Raw genomic sequence first — 16736 nt, 5'->3', positions numbered from 1 at the left:
TCAGACCTGATCATCCAGGTAGGCTCGAATTAAAAATATATATGTGTTATTAATGTTTAAACGTAATAACTTAATTTATTTAAGCTTATTTTAATTAAAAAAAAATATGTGCATCCCAAATCATAACCCAATAAGTTAATTTAAAATTTTAATTGTTTAAACTCAATAAAAAAATCATTTTACTTAAGTCCCAATTTTTTCTCGTCTTCGGTTCAAATTTTTTTAGCAATTCTTTGAGACGGCCCTGGTTTAACGTGTTCAACCTAAATGTTCTCTATGTGATGAAATGGAATAATTGTGTTCCAAAGAAAGTTGGCATTTTTGCATGGAAAGCTGAGGGCGATAGGAAGGCTCTTGTGTTTCAATCAATTTAGGTGAATTAGGTCTCTTGTGGTTTGTGCCATGTAAGTTCGGAATTCTTTCCTCATGTCACTTGCTAGCTAACGTGGTTTGGAGTGCGGTTAGCTCGTGGTGTCGAATTCCCTCTATTTTTACCTTTTCAGTTCATGATTTATTAATCATGCACAAATTGGCTTTGCTTGATATAAAAAGAAAATTGTTAGAAGGTGTGATCATGACAGCTTGTTGGTGCATTTGAAAGGCGGTGAATGAAGCTATCTTTCCGGCAAAAAGAGCCTTTGGAATTTGAAGTGGTGGAGAAGATGAAGTCTTTGGGTTACCATTGGATTATAAATAGGTTTACTTTTAACGTCTTGTTAGTGCGTCATTTTCAATGAAGGTTGTTTAAGAAAAAAAAAACACGACGATTCTTGCGATTCTTGGTCATGTGATTAAACATGTCTTTAATACACTCACCATAAAATAGTTGTATAGTTGGTCTTTATGAAATTTCTCTAGTTATGTAAGACTAAACTATTGCTTAAATAAATTCAAATGTTCTTTTTATCTTTCAGGTAATTTCGAGACCTAAAATATCTAATAGCATACGCATTCGCACGTTCTTAAGAATGATTATAACAATCACATAATCTAATATTAAGAATGATTATAACAATCACATAATCTAATATTGATATAGAAATGTCATGTCCCTACTTTTGAAAAAGACGTAAAAGCAACACACAAAAGGCAATTATTATTATTCGAAAATTGACGTCAAAGTGAGGAAGTGGGAAGATGTCTAAAGATGGTCGTAACTAGAAGGACTACGACTTATAAAGTTTTAATGCATATACAAAGTGAGTCGCAACCTTTATTCTACTTTGTTTATGACGTAATAAAGAATTTTAGAGTAATAAATCAAGAAAAAAAATATGTTACAATTTAAACAACTAGATTAAACCACTAACCAATCGAATTGATTACTTATTAATAATTAGCCAGCCGTATATGCAATTTATCATTGATAAGGTCACTATAATTGATTTATTATTGACAGAATCACCAAAGTTTTCTTACGCTTTTGTTTTTCGTCCCAACTTCTAACTGTTTGTTGCTACAAGGTTTAATATTTTACGCCTTTGTTTCTATAGTTTTTCTTCTTGTTCTTTTCGCAGTTATATGTTCTTCGCGTCTTTTTCATCATTGGTTTTCGCTTCAGTCTGAGCATTCGATTTCCTCACTCCAATTATGTTTTCTTTATACTTATCTATAACGTATTGTATCTATAATATACAATATCTTACCCAACTCAACTGGAAATATTGTTCTGACCTAGATTATAGAAAATCATAGTCAAATCATTAGTTTTGGCAATTAGTTTAATTATCTTAGTTTGAAAAAAAAATTGTTATTATTATGATTCGATTATTTGACCAGGGGCGAAGGTTTGAAGGAACCGGGGGTGACCCCGGTCACTGCCGTTTTCTCCGTTAATAGGGTAAATTTCACGATTTTTCCTGAAAATTTTTATAGGTATTAAGCGCGTTCACTGCCAATTTATTTTTCCAAAAAGATAGCGGTCACCACCAATTTTTTTTTTTAATATAATACCCTATCGTTTGATTTTTTTCTTTTATAAAACCTCACGGTTTTTATAAACAAAAGTTATAAAAATTGTAAAAAAAACTTAGTTTTTAATAACACTCAAATTTGGAAAGGCTTGTTGTAAATTTTTACATAATCTAACTTGAAAAAAGAACAAACGGGAATTCTTTCAAAACAATCGCCCTACCTGTTGCTTCCCTTCTACCCTACCTTCTGCCTTTCTGAGTTCTGAGTTCGCCACCGCCCACCGACCCACCGTCGTCCGCCGGTTATCCACCGCCGCCGCTCATCCCCGCTCATCCACCACCGCAAGGTAATAGTCTATTTCCTCTACCTTTGTGTTGTTAAATCAAGAATTATAAAATTAGGGTTTGTAATTGTGAATTTGAGGATTAGGGGAAATTAGTCAATTAAGCTTGTAATTGGTATTGTATGGTGAAATTTTACTCTAACTTACCCTATTGATTATTCTTAATTAGGTAAATCATGAAAAAACAAGATACAATTTTTTCTTTTTTCAAAAAAAAAGGATGATGAACAAAGGTGGGTCTCGGCTCTCGTATTATTATCATATTATGGATATTTTAGGTCTTGTTTTTTTTAATTGTAAGAACAATCGTTTTAAATGAATGAAAAAAATTAGATATATAGATGTCATATTGTTTGATCCGACCCGACCCGAACCACCGACACGAACCGAACCACCAACACGGCCCGAACCACCGACACGAATTGAATCTCCGACCCGAAAATTTTTGGGTCCGTGACTTCGGTCACCGCCATGACGAAGCTCAAGCTTCGCCACTGTATTTGATTTCCTATTAATCCGTATAACTATTAATAATAAATATGTAAATCATATAAAAAATGGAGTGGATATTTTCTGGCATCCTTTAAGGTGTACTTTAAAGCTTTGAAACATATATACAACTATTCAACAAACATATAAAGCACAACATGATGCCATTGATTGCTGACTAAGTTTCATAAAAATCAATGTTGATACAAAAGTGTCATGTCCAGGCTGTTGAAAACGACAATAGACCGAACATACATAAAAACCAATTATTTTTTTCTGAAAGAAACGTTAAAAGAGGGTGGTGAGTGGAAGATGTATCAAGACTCAAAACGGTCGTAATGGGGAAGTACCACGGCTTATAAAGCCTTTAGGTTTTGTTGAATATTTATGGAATTTGTCGTTTGCTAATATATATATTTTTTTCAATTTCAAATATGAGATGGTTATAAAAGAATTTGGTGTTTGTTGTGGCAAACTCATAAATCCTTTTAGTGACTATGTCGAATGCGTATACCGTATAGAAAAAAATGGGTATCAGATATTATATAACGCCATAAAAGAATTTGTACGTCACTTGCAGTCAAAGATCAATAAATAACATGAATAGTAGCAGTGGCGGACATAGCTTATAGGGAGGGGTAGCACCCGCTACCCCTCAACTTTTCCGATGAAGTGGAAATTTTTATGTTTTATGTATTACGTTACCTCTGAAAATTATATTACGCTACCCCTCAAAAATTTAGAAAAGCCCAAAACTTTACCTTTTAAAGTTTTAATACAACTTAAATAATCGGCTGATGGTAGGCATGAAACGGGTTATCGTACGCCGGTACAAAACGCGTAACTTGGCACTCGTATGTGCTAAACAGGTGACCGAGCGTGGAGACGTGCGTATTGCTAAACTAGGCACGGGATGCGTGAAACGCATAACAAGGTGGTTGTATGAGTGAAACGCGTTAGCGGGTGCCGGTACCCTTGAAATGCATTACCAGACCCGCGAAACTGGTAATTGGGTGCCAGTACACACGCAAGGTAATCTAATACCGGTACATGCAGCGCGTAACCAGATTGGTGGGGAAGTGCGAAACGCGTTACAGAGCCCCCATACGCGCGAAACACAAAACCAGCTACCCATACGCGCTAAACGGTTACAAATATTTTTTTCGTTAATGTACGGTCAAAAAAATTTTTACGCTACCCCTAAAATTATGTTCTAGATCCGCCACTGAAAAGTAGGAGTCACCATTTGATATGTTGATTTAGAACCACTAAGATTGATTGTTTATGTAACAAAAATTAACGTTAATGTATGGTATGCAAGTGTGTAATAGTTAAACAGTAAGTATTTATAAATCTTTGTCAATACCTATGGCGAGTAAAATCATTAGTCCCTTTGATTCACATAACTAGTTAGAAATTGGCTGGCTTTATTTGGACACCATAAGGTTTTATTCCAACACCTCTTATACGTCTCATATAGGTCTTACGAGGCGTATAAAGATAAACCTTAAAATTCCAGTCTACATGTAATGTGTATAATAGATCGTATTAAAATTTCAAACACTCCAAAAGTATGTTTGGTTTTGGTTGGTTATATTTGAAAAAAGGAATAGGATTCGATTGTGCAATTTGGTTTGGTTCTATTACAAGCTTGGGCTTAACCTTAGGCCCATATGTGAATTAATGTCACATAAAGACTGATAAAGTCATAAATAATGTTAGGCCTGACAAAGATTGATCAAGAATGACAAAAAACAAAAAATAACGACCACCGTGGGGCTCGAACCCACGGCCACAAGGTTAAGAGCCTTGCGCTCTACCAACTGAGCTAGACGGGCTTGTTGATCACTTTGTTCATAGTTCTTTATGTATGCTATACAATTCTGAAAAGCTCATTTGATAAGATGGAAAGCTTGTTTTGTTCACATTTGTAGCTTAGCTATTTAAGGTCACTAATAATGCTTTAAAAATTTTGCCAATTTCGAGTCAATATATTTTTGTGAAGGAAAAACTTTCTTGCTCGTTTCAAAGCTTCCATGGCCGATTAAAACAACAAAAAGAAATGGTTAAAAACAGGAAAATTTTTGTTATCAGTTTACAAAGGAAATAATGATTAGATAAGGAAATGCAAAAGAAAATATGAGAAATTTAAATAATAATCATTCAAATATTCTATTTAAGAAGAGTAGGTATTATTTGTAACATAATCCAAAAAATTTAAGATACTGTTGGGGTTGGGTAGCCATTGACAAAGTGTCAAAGACAGATGCTTTAGAACACCAAAAAGTTAGAAGGTTTCCCGGACACCACTTCGGATAGTGCCCCTGTCTCGTTGGGTAAAAATTGGCAAAAGCGCCGCTATCCATTTAGAAAACACATTTAGTGAAGGAAATCATGTATGCAACCCCAAAAGTGGAAGCCAAAGAACAATGGCATTCGGGTATGTCTTGTAGTTCGCGTAGTAAACAAGATACATATGTAAAATATGTGATGTTGGTTGGTGGCAATCAGATATCTCCAAGTAGTTGGACTTCAGTAGCACCCCTATCACCCTTATCATGTGTATCTAATCCAACATCTATGGGTAAACAAGATGATGCACTCATTGCTTCATCTCCTATGATCATATTCTTTTTAAATGAAAGTCAACTTTCTGACAATAAAATCAGAGTCAAACCTTTACCTTACATAATCAAATATTGATTTTTCACTTCGATTATCTATGATGTTAACACCGGCTTCCTCTTCTTCGTTGTGAAGTAGACATTAATATGCATGTACTGACTTTGGCTCAAAACCATTAACATGTAATGATTTGTTTATAGAATGTAGACCATTGACTTGTGATGATCTTATTTGTTATGTTGCATACATATATAAGTATGTACTATTTTGTCTAAGTACATTAACATGAGCTGCCATGCATGTTGTTGAGTTGTAGATCATGATGAGAAGTTTCTTGAAATGTATTGTTTGACTTCTTGATTGTCACCCCTACCTTCCCAAACAACATTCTTCAAATACAACCATACCCGTAAATCCCACAAATAGCTAGCTACTAGTAGTGTCGGGGAAAGGGTGGGATGCAGACCAGAAAACACCCATTGAAATCACTAGCATAAATAACTAAATATTACCTCCATATTAATACAACATAAATAGTTATAACATTAGATTATTCAGACATTAAGAGAAAAACAGTTGTAGAAACTTCAAGATGACCTGCAACATACCTCGCTACATTTAACTTCCATCTGATCAAAACAAAAACAAAAATTAACTATACAATAAGACACGTAAAAGGGGGTGTTCCGGATTGTGGATAAAATGAAGTTGCTCTAAATAAGCGGTTTTAATTAGCAATCCCAAACATCATAAAGAGTTGACATATTGTATTAGTTGGATAAGTTAGTTAAGATGTCAAAACGGGTAATCTTTTAGTGACTAACGTGGAAAATATGATTATAAAATCCATATGTTTATAAGAGAAAGTGATTGAAGATGCTTTTATGCATTTGAATACGTTTGATATGTTCAGCCCGTTTGACCAGTTTCAAGATTAGTTGACCAATATGAGCAAAATTTCAATATTTGTAGCTACCTCAGCATTATCATACTCAAACCGAACCACAAAGGTACAAGTGCAATCTTCTTTATCATGCAACTGTCTTTCAATTCTTAAAACATGTGCATCAGAATAAAGTGCATGGTCTTCATTTGCCTGATAATAATATCCACAAAAACAAGAACAAATCTTCATAAACTGAACAAACTTTCTATACACCCTATTTATAGTACAAAGAGAGAAGTCTCTTGTAACAAATAATAAAGGGAAATAAAAGGTGGAAATCATACCTTGTAGCATAGCACATGATCACCAACTTTGACTGTGTGACATTCTGAAGCCACTAACGGGATTGACCGCTCACGTACCGCGTTTCTGACATTGACCCACTCGTCTTGATCATGACCAAAACCAGAAAACCTCACACGGACTTCCTGCAAAAAAAACATATTCATTTGATTCTTTGATGCATATTATACTACCTCAAGCATTTTATTTACAGTAAATTTCTTTTCTGCAATTATAGTAAGCTAATAAACGGGTCAAATTGACCCATTTAGTTACTAATGGGTCAATTAAACTAATGTTAAAAACTGGCTACAAATCCATACAGCGGGTCAAAGGTAAACCTGAGTTGATTTTTAATGCATTTAGCCTCATAAATCATTTTTAGGTATGTAAACGAACATGAATCGAGCATGTCCGTGTTCGTTAACATTACTAACACGAAGAATTAAATGAACGAGGTTTTATTGTTCGTGTTCATTTGTGAACAACAAAAATGAACAGTTCACGAACGTAAACTAACGGACATAACTGAACAAACATAAATGAGCTAAAATTAGGTAAAAAGTAATAATAAGAACAATGCAAACAAATTTAATGAATGTAAACAAACGAACTTAAACAAACGTAAGATAACAAATATAAATGAACGTAAGCGAAAAAATATAAACGAATTTAAATGAACGAACGTTCATGAACAAATGAATAAGCGAGACATGTGTTCACGTCATTTGACTAAATGAACAAAAAAAGTTGTTCATGTCTGTTTGTTTATTAACTAAATGAACAAAAATGAGCTTCCCACTGAACGGTTCACGAACCGTTCACTGAATGTTCGGTTAGCTTATAGTCCTAATCGTTTTATGCAAATCATATTATTACTGAAACAATATGATTTTTGTAATCTTTTTTGACACACTAGTTATTTACAATAAATTTAACAAACTGGACAAGGAAGTAATATATAAAACAATATATGATTGTTAAAACAAGGTCTTACGAGCTCGCCAGTGTACATAACTCTGAAAGTAAGGAATGCAGCAACATCATACCTGCAAAAGTAGTGAAGGAAATTATTACACAGCTGCCACTTAAAACCCAATTGTTTTTAGAAAAAACTTCAATCCTTTGGTGAACTCAAATTATATTACCCTTTTAAGTTTCAAAAACAGATGATTATCTTAAAGCCATGAGATGTAAATACAGTTAGCTACTCACCAAGCACAATCCTTCGCTGACAAAGCTTCAAAAATCAAATCTGCAGTTTCTTGAACTCTTTGAGCTGTAAAAATGCAAGCTGCTTAGTGTCCTCCACTAAGGGTTATAATTAGTTCAACAAATAAAGTGCATGATTATAAATCTATGAAAATTCTTTTTCAAGTTTCAAGCTGGATAAGAAGAAAAAATAACTGTTCAAAAAATATAAAAACACCTTTGGGCTTCTTAGGTATTTCAACTGCAGCCTGCGCTTTTGACAAGGCGACAAGATGTTTTAAAGCATTTGGTGAAGAGTTTATAACTGCAAGCTTATTTTTCACTACATTTGAATCAACCGCTGAGCTTTTACTATTAACTGCTGCTGAAAATAACTGTCTATCAAGGAACCACGTGTGTACCTACCCAAGAATAAACACACATCAAGGTAATATTTCTGCATAGGACCACCAAAAACTCGAGACACCCTGCGCATACCCTAAAACCAAACAAACCTGGTCCCATTTTATGATAGATTTTCCATTTCTATTAGCCTAACCACTGCAATGAAGATAAAGGTTAATAGAAAAACTAGCAATCAAGAAGCTTCAGTCTTGCAAAACAAAAACGTTGAAGCAAAATTGCACCTGAATTTGGCAGCGAGTTCTTCACAAAACGCCTGCTGTTTTACTTCTTTACCACGCTTTCTGTATAAGTGTTCCATTTCTAGGACCTACAAAAAGCATTTATTAATATTGATAAAACATTTATCCCTGATGGCAATATATATTATCTTTATTAATCTAAGATATGTACATTTCATGTGGATTATAATTGGCAGAATGGTGATTTTACCTGATGCTTTGTACATAAATGGCTTGATAAACTTGCAATATTTAATGATAGCAGCGATCAAGGGTAAAACTGGAAAACGAGTGACTTACAACTATTCAATCTTGAAAGTGGACGATCGTTTTGGGACACATAGAAATATAAAGATGGACAACTGAACTACATACATACATATACCTATAAATTGTGTTTTTAAGTTCAAAAAACTTGAATTGATGTGAATTTTACTGCATTTCATATGTAGTTTTCTCATTTCTAATGTCTATCAAAGTGCTACATGTTCCCGAGTACATAAACCTACATATTATTTAGGTGTAATTAAATAACTAAATGCAAGCAAGCATTGGTAACAAATTTTAGTTAAATACGTCAGAAACTTAACACCAATCGAACCAAATGTGTTTAGAGATAAGATAACATATGTTAAGATCACCTAATGAAAATGGCCTTAAACAATACAAAGAACAAACAAGGGCATTTTCGTCATCCATGACTAAATTGGCCTTAACATATGCTAAGATCACCTAAATTTAATATCACCAAGCATAGCATCAGATTAATTAATCAATAAACACAAAAGTAGAACGAGTTTAATTGAAACTATCCGGTGAGCTTAATAATTAATATACGTACCTCGGCGAGTGTGAATTCGGAAGCATCATCCTCAGTCTCCATCAGTTCAATCGCCATCGTGTAATTAACGGTGATCGTGAGCTTGGTTGATTTTCAGTGAGAAATTGCAGTTGGGATTGGAGTTAGGGTTCAGTGTGATATAAGTGATGCTTGCTTTCAGCTTTCTATAAAAGCAACTATTTAAATATTTATATTTGCTTATTTAGAATAATAAAACTACTTTATTGCCACAGGTAAATAAATAGTTTTGTCTACTTTTAGTACATATATCGTAACCGTTTTTTTTATTAATTTTTAGGAAGCAAATGTTTTATTTACTACGGAATTGAATTTTTACGAGTATAAGTTCGTTACATGTTTTTTTTCGAACGACAAACGTATAAAGTTCGGCTACTTGGAGTAACCCAGTGGCAAAAGACGACTTCATATGCTTGCGTTCGCAGGCAGTGTTTGGTAGTCCAATGTCACGATCTTCTATTCTGAGAAAACCTTGTTACAGTTTAATGCATTTTTATCTCATAAACATAACATAGAGAGGTGGAGGGAAACAGTGAGAAAAGATAGAAGACAGCACGTGACATAAGATATTTTTATTTATTATATAGGATAGGTGTAAATATAGATAAGTCGAAAGTTGAAACTGGTATAATACGCTGAAACTGGTTTCAATCTAATCCACATGGTTTGTTTTTCTCTAAAACAGGTTGCTACTCCGATGCTTTTGATCCAATTCGGGTTTGTCTTTCTTTGAGTCGATCCAAATCGGTTTTAAAACTAATTCGATTTGACGCAAAAAGTAGTTTCTGCACCCAGCTACCGTAGACAAAGCACACGAAATCTATGAGTAAAATTCTGACTAATAATGATGGATAAAACCACCTTTTAATAGGGGTGTTTACGGTCCGGTTTTCGCGATATTTGGATCAAACCGTGAACCGAACCGTTAGTAACGGTTATTGATTCTTGTAAACCAAAACCAAACCGTTGAACTTTTAAACCGAACCGAACCAAACCGTTAGTAACGGTTTGGTTCCGGTTTGGTTTCACGGTTTGGGCATGTTGGGTTGTGACCGTAGTGACGTTTAAACGCAAGCATTCCTAAAATATGAAATGTATATTATTTGGAGTTTAATAGTTTAATGAAAAAAATTATAAGACAGATTCACTGCAACTTGGGCCTCAACCCATCTTTCATTTAGTACTTAGAGAATATTTAATATGAATATTATATATACACTTTCACAGTTTCGTTACCAGTTTATATTTAACAAAAGTATTGATACATATATGTATATAATATAAATATCTAAAATATTTAAACATAATTAAATTATATGGTTCGGTTCGGTCCGGTTTCTTACAGTTGGTTTTTGGTACAAACCGTAAACCAAACAGTTCGCCACGGTTTAAAATTATTGAAACCGATCGACCAATACTTGAGAAAAAAAACTATCCGTTAAACCAAACCGATAACCGGTTTGTATGGTTTCACAGTTTCAAACCAACCCATAAACACCCCTACCTTTCAGAAAAGAAAAAAAATAAATAACACCATACAACATAAATCACATGAGCCTGGGCCAACTAACACTTCATACATACTCATAGTATCATACTATCATGTATTCATGTATGTTGGATTGGATCTTCTTGGTTCATTGATTGGGTCATATAATTTTAGCCCATTCATCTTGAGTGGGCTGCTTAAATTATAAGTTTGTAGCCATTACATAAAATGAGAGGTGTCATTTTAGTCCATGTGGTTTGTCCAATTACGCAACTTTAATACCGTTTTTGAATTTATTGCAAATGGCTACCTCACTTTTTTAAAACTTGCAATTTTAGTACTTTTTCTAACCCCGTCTATTTTGTCCGTTAAGTCAGGGAAAATTAGTAATTTCGGTTATTTTATTTATTTTCTCTTTTGAGCTAAGTGCCATTTTCATATATGTGGTTTGTTCAATTACGCAACTTTAGTACCCTTTTTTTATTTATTTATTGCATCTGAATACTTTGATTAGTTTTGGATATATATGCAAACCAAGAGAGACATTACGTATTAAATTTAAAGATAATCTCTAACCCTAATGAACATATCACACCCTTCTCATTGATCCTTCAAACCTTAACCATTTTTTAATGAATTATGATATGGTGTTTTGCTTTTGCCCATGTGAGTCGTCAGCAGTCGTTCATCTACAAGTTCAACTGATGTAATACTAAGTGGTGCGAAGGTGTGTGATTGTTATTTGGCTTGATCCTCTGATGTGTTAAAGAGCTGCTATTATCATGCCCGAACTTTTGAAAAAAAAGTAAATGCACATAAAAAAAATGCAAGAAAAATAGCTAAGATGAACTTGGATCTTGAGCTACTAAAAGTTAATTGAGAATCAATAACAAAATGTTAAAAAATATGTTATACATTTCATGATTGTTTTTCATCTTTTATCATGTATTTTAGTTACTTTTTTAATTGTAATATGTAATGTCTCTTTTGGTTTGTCTATCTATTCAAAACTAATCAAAGTATCTGGTAACAATAAAATAAAAAAAAGATACTAAAGTTGCATAATTGAACAAACCATATGTATGAAAATGACACTTAGCTCAAAAGAGAAAATAAATAAAATAATCAAAATTACTAATTTGACCCTGACTTAACGGGAAAAATAGATGGGGTTAGAAAAAAAATACCAAAATTGCAAGTTTTAGAAAAATAAGATAGTCATTTGCAATAATTTCAAAACTGGTACTAAAGTTACGTAACTAGGCAAACCACAGGTACTAAAATAGCACTTAACTCATGATAAAAATAAAAGATAAAAATCATTTGGCATATATACTTCAATGGTTTTTAGTATAATGCAAAATTAATACAACATAACCATATATTAGTGCTTTATACTACATTCTACAGGGCTTGGGTAAGACGAGCTTTGCATCTACCGTCATATACAAAACTTACTTGAGTAGGTAAGATTATGCCATTGTTGTCTTGTTTTGATTTTGAAGTAATCTTTTGGTTAATAATAGTTTATACTTTTAAGTGTTTTTCAATATTATTATCGTGAAGTTTGCTAATATTATTGTGTTTTATGGAATAAAAATTATATGATTTCGGATTTAATACATCTAGTATTGTAAATTATCTTTTGTGGGACTATTTGGGGGAGCTGGCGTGGGACTATTCGGTATAAATTATCTTTTGAGTGACTATCTTTTGATTAAAGATGTAAATTGATTGATATGACATGTCAATCATATAAGTTAAATATCTTTTTAATTCAATTCTTTTTATGGATTTAATCATTCTATTTAGAATGAATATAATTTATTTATGACAAAATGGCATAAGAGGTCCTTTACGTTTAACCAGATTTTCATTAGACGTCCTTTAATGAAAGAAATAGCAAAATGCATACATCATGTTTCAAATTCCTTTCACGTTACATCCTTAGACACCAACCAAGTTAATTTTTTTCGTTAAATCTGATCATGTGTCTGGCACATGAGGGTATTTTTGTAATTTTATACTTAATATATTTTATAATTAAAAGTGACAAATAATAAAATACATAAAGGACAAAACTTTTTCTTTCTCTCTCTCATACGTTTCACCCTCCCTAGCCGCCGCCACCACCGGATTCAATTTCACGGCGCCCATCGCCATCGTCTCCAACGCCACATCGCCATACCGAAGCCACCATAACTGCTACCACACAATATATATATATATAACAAAAACGAGAATTGGAAGAAGGTGGAACACGACAATAAGGCCTACTCTCAATGCCGTGGCCAGATTTTAATAATAATCCAATTCCAATTCCAATTTGAATTGATGGGTGGAGCAGGAAAACTGAACCTCCGGGAGGTTGCTCAGAAACTGCTTCATCCTTGCGGCTCTTTCTCTTCTTCCTGGCAACCCCAAAACCACACCGGCTCTTTTTCTTCATCCTTGCTGAACCACCAGCATCTCTCTCTCTACAATCCATCCACCAACCAAACAACCACACAACTTGCTGCCGATTGTTCCTGCCACCACCACCAAATAACCAATTGAAATTTGGGGCTTTTTTTCCGGCGAGATTGTATGGCTCCGGGTTGTTAGATGCTGGTAAATTAAACAAAGGGAAGAGTAAATGGTGAGAAGGTAACAAAGTCCACACAAGAATGTTGAAAAAACCCACCAAGACCACCGCTGTCTCCGTCGCTGTCGCCGATGCCAGCGCCGTCTCTCCCACAGCCACCGGTGCGGTCACTGTTCACCCACCCCCAAATCCGCTTCTCCATCAGCCGCCTCTCCCACAGCCATCGTGGATGGTGGTGATGAATCATAGTGAGGGGGAGAGAGAGAGTGTGTGTGTGAGAGAGAGAGAGAGAGAGAATTTGAGAGATAAATATATATTTTAAATATTTATTAAATTTTATTTTTTTCTCAAACTTTAAGAAATCTACACAAATAGTCCCTTAAGAGTAGAAAGACAAATTTACCCTCGTGTGTGCCAGACACATGATCAGATTTAACGAAAAAATTAACTTGGTTAGTGCCAAAGGACGTAACGTGAAAGGAATTTGAAACATGATATATGTCTTTTGCTATTTCTTTCATTAAATGACGTCTAATGAAAATCCGGTCAAACGTAAAGGACGTCTTTTGCCATTTTGTCTTTATTTATTAAACGAGCTTGGAAAAGTAAATCTATAAAACTTTTTTTTATGTCACGTGAAGTAATATTTTCATTATTTTCGCAACGAAAGTTGGTACCATTAAATGGTTTGGCCCGCAGTGGGGTTTGCCACTCTAAGTGGTTTGAGATTTGAGTTGCCACTTGAATACTTGATTTCGGTTTCTCATAAATTTCACTTCCACCTCATAAATTGGGTTAATGATTCTTTGAACTTAAATTATATAATAATAATATTCTTGTTTTAACTTACGGAAAAAATCACAGCTACAAGTCACCACTTGGTTGCAACAACCCTCAACTAAACAATATCTTATTAAAAACTAAACTAAAGATCCTAACTAAAACGAAGAATAGTTACATAAATCAACTAGTATAAGTTAACTGGTTCTTTTACCCGGAGTAATGCGCCGGGGAAGCTGGCAAATCATCAGCGTTGAAATCAGGGTGTTGGTCTAACCCGAGCGTCACTATGGTGGGTTGAGACGAATCTGGTCGGTATCGGATACGCTCGTTACAGTATACACGTCATTGGTAAAATTTGAGCGTTAAAACCCAAAAATATTAATTCGTCAAATTAATATAAAAAAACAAAATATTTGAAACCATGTTTTTTTGGTCGACAAATCCAGACGGTTCCCAAGTGTTATCGGTCTCAGGCATTGAGGCAATAACTCGATACAAATTTGGTCGGTTTTGATTACGTGCGTTACAGTACCGGAGCTAAAAAACAAAAAAATATATATAAAAATTGAGGTGGACCAATGGCCAATTTGGGGGGTGGGGGGGGGGGGGTCGGTCGGTAAACCTGCGCTTTGGTAAAACCCGAGCGTTATCGATCACATACATTGAGACGGCGAGTTTGCATGAATTTGACGGTTTCCGTGAGTTTTTGTTATGTTACCGGAACTAATACATAAAATGACGTTTGGTAGATTTCCTTTACGTTCGTTCGTTATATTAATCGAACTAAAAAAACAAAATCACGGACCGGTATGGTGATATATATAATTATGAACTTTGCGGCACCAAAGTTCATAATTATATATATTAGTAATAGTAACAGTAATGTACAAAAAAAATAGCAATAAAATAACTGACGTTTTACCATCACTTGTCAAAGTTGTTGGGATTTTTGAGTAACCAAAACCAGGACCATTCAATTAGGAGTACTTTTAGATGAGACCTAAAAGTAGGTCTAAATGTTTAATGGACCTAAACTAAATCAATATCTAATGGATTTAACAAAAAAATTGGTCTTTTATAATTATTTAATTATATTCATTTTATATAGAAAAGCTATATAAAAAATAAAATTTTAGGCACCGAAATAATGGGCCTTTGCCCCTTCCTATGGCCGGCTCTAAAAATAACGTTGGGTGAACAAAGGGCCAAGAGAGTTCATTCTTTGAATTGTGCCTGGTATAACTTTTTATATCATAGAAAGTGAAATTGTTTTTTTTATAAAACAATAGTTGTACTTTCCGGATTACGAGATTCCAATGATAGAAAAGAAACCATCGATGACTTATTACCATATGTAAAAAGAGATATGTCGACCCTCCAACTGACACTACCACTAACTTTATGAAATCATCGTTTCAAAATCATTATTTTAAGGTAACGGGATACATAAAATGATAAACAAGAATGTTTATGATCTTAATCAAAGCTTAATAAATTGATATTGAATGCATAACCTTTTATAACATTGATCACGCTTGTTTGTAAGAATGTTGTTAATACAAGTTTTGTTCAACGGTATTTTCTTTTGGTTTCAGGATGTGAACTCATACATTTTTAATATATAAATTATAAGGTGACGTGCATACATGTGAAAATGCTTATATTCAAGGGTACGTAATCCGCTACTATATTTAGAATCAATAAATGGTATTTTAAAGAAAGTTTATAAGATGTGTTTTTATAGATTAATATGTAGCACGTATTGACAATTAGCTAGTAAAACATAAAACAAGGTTTAGATATGGATTTTCATATTATCATGTGAGATTAAGTTACTTTAATATGTTCAATCGATTGCATCACAATTCAATGATAAGATGATACATAAAACTTAAAGCTAATTTTTTTAATGGTGAAAATAGAAGATTTAGCATGCTGTTAGCTTAAGGGGTGTTTGGGATTAGTTATTTATCTCCTTGTGACTTAAAACTTATAATTTATAAGTTATAAGGTGTTTGGGAAAGTTTAAGGTTGTAAATGGGTAAGTCATAAATTACAACTACTTATATAACTTGTAAGGAGGTTTAAATAAGGAATCCCAAACACCCGCTAAGTACAAGCACCTGATAGGGCAAGTTAGTAGGAAGTAAGGACTTCGTTTTTATTTAAAGCATGTCTTTGTTTCTACTTTCTATCTCTGTCTATTTCTAAATTCTAAAAAATTCAACTAACTATCAAATTTTTGTTTAATTTATGACATTTCATTCTTTAATTTTATTTTTATCTTACTCATAAACTTCATTATTTTTTTCACCTTTTCTACACGTGCACAATATTTATTAGAAAGATTATTAATATTGAATCTATGTACTGAAAAATTACCATTTATAAACCATGAATTTTATACATATAGAGATAAAAGAGAGAGATTGGGATTTGATATAGATACAAGTAAACATAGTGATTCAATTGTGAATGCTCATGTACACGTATTATACCCCTTCTAGCATTAATGTAATACAAGGTAATCACTTTAGTAACAATTAAATAATATGTGTTTTTTTTTAACAGGAAGAGCTCAGCACTC

The 16736-nt window shown here is 33.5% G+C and overlaps 1 non-coding gene and 1 pseudogene across 2 annotated transcripts; both read right to left on the bottom strand.

Moving 5' to 3' along the window:
• Positions 1-4511: 4511 nt before the first annotated feature.
• On the bottom strand, positions 4512-4584 carry TRNAK-CUU (transfer RNA lysine (anticodon CUU)). Its single transcript has one exon. It is a non-coding gene; the product is annotated as a tRNA-Lys (tRNA).
• Positions 4585-5847: 1263 nt separating this feature from the next.
• LOC143557156 (protein SAWADEE HOMEODOMAIN HOMOLOG 1-like) lies at positions 5848-9332 on the bottom strand (annotated as a pseudogene). The gene is made up of 9 exons (XR_013139524.1): positions 9276-9332; positions 8438-8523; positions 8306-8351; positions 8029-8212; positions 7815-7878; positions 7597-7648; positions 6602-6745; positions 6348-6467; positions 5848-6000 (listed from the first exon to the last, which is right to left on the bottom strand). The product of XR_013139524.1 is annotated as a protein SAWADEE HOMEODOMAIN HOMOLOG 1-like (transcript).
• Positions 9333-16736: the final 7404 nt, after the last annotated feature.

The sequence above is a fragment of the Bidens hawaiensis genome, unplaced genomic scaffold (assembly GCF_021521415.1).
Source record: "Bidens hawaiensis isolate Kalapana, Puna unplaced genomic scaffold, B.hawaiensis_p1.1 tig00018841_1, whole genome shotgun sequence".
Classification (NCBI taxonomy): Eukaryota; Viridiplantae; Streptophyta; class Magnoliopsida; order Asterales; family Asteraceae; genus Bidens; species Bidens hawaiensis.
The sequence above is the reverse complement of the archived record's forward strand: the minus strand, read 5'-3'. Positions and strand labels throughout refer to the sequence as shown.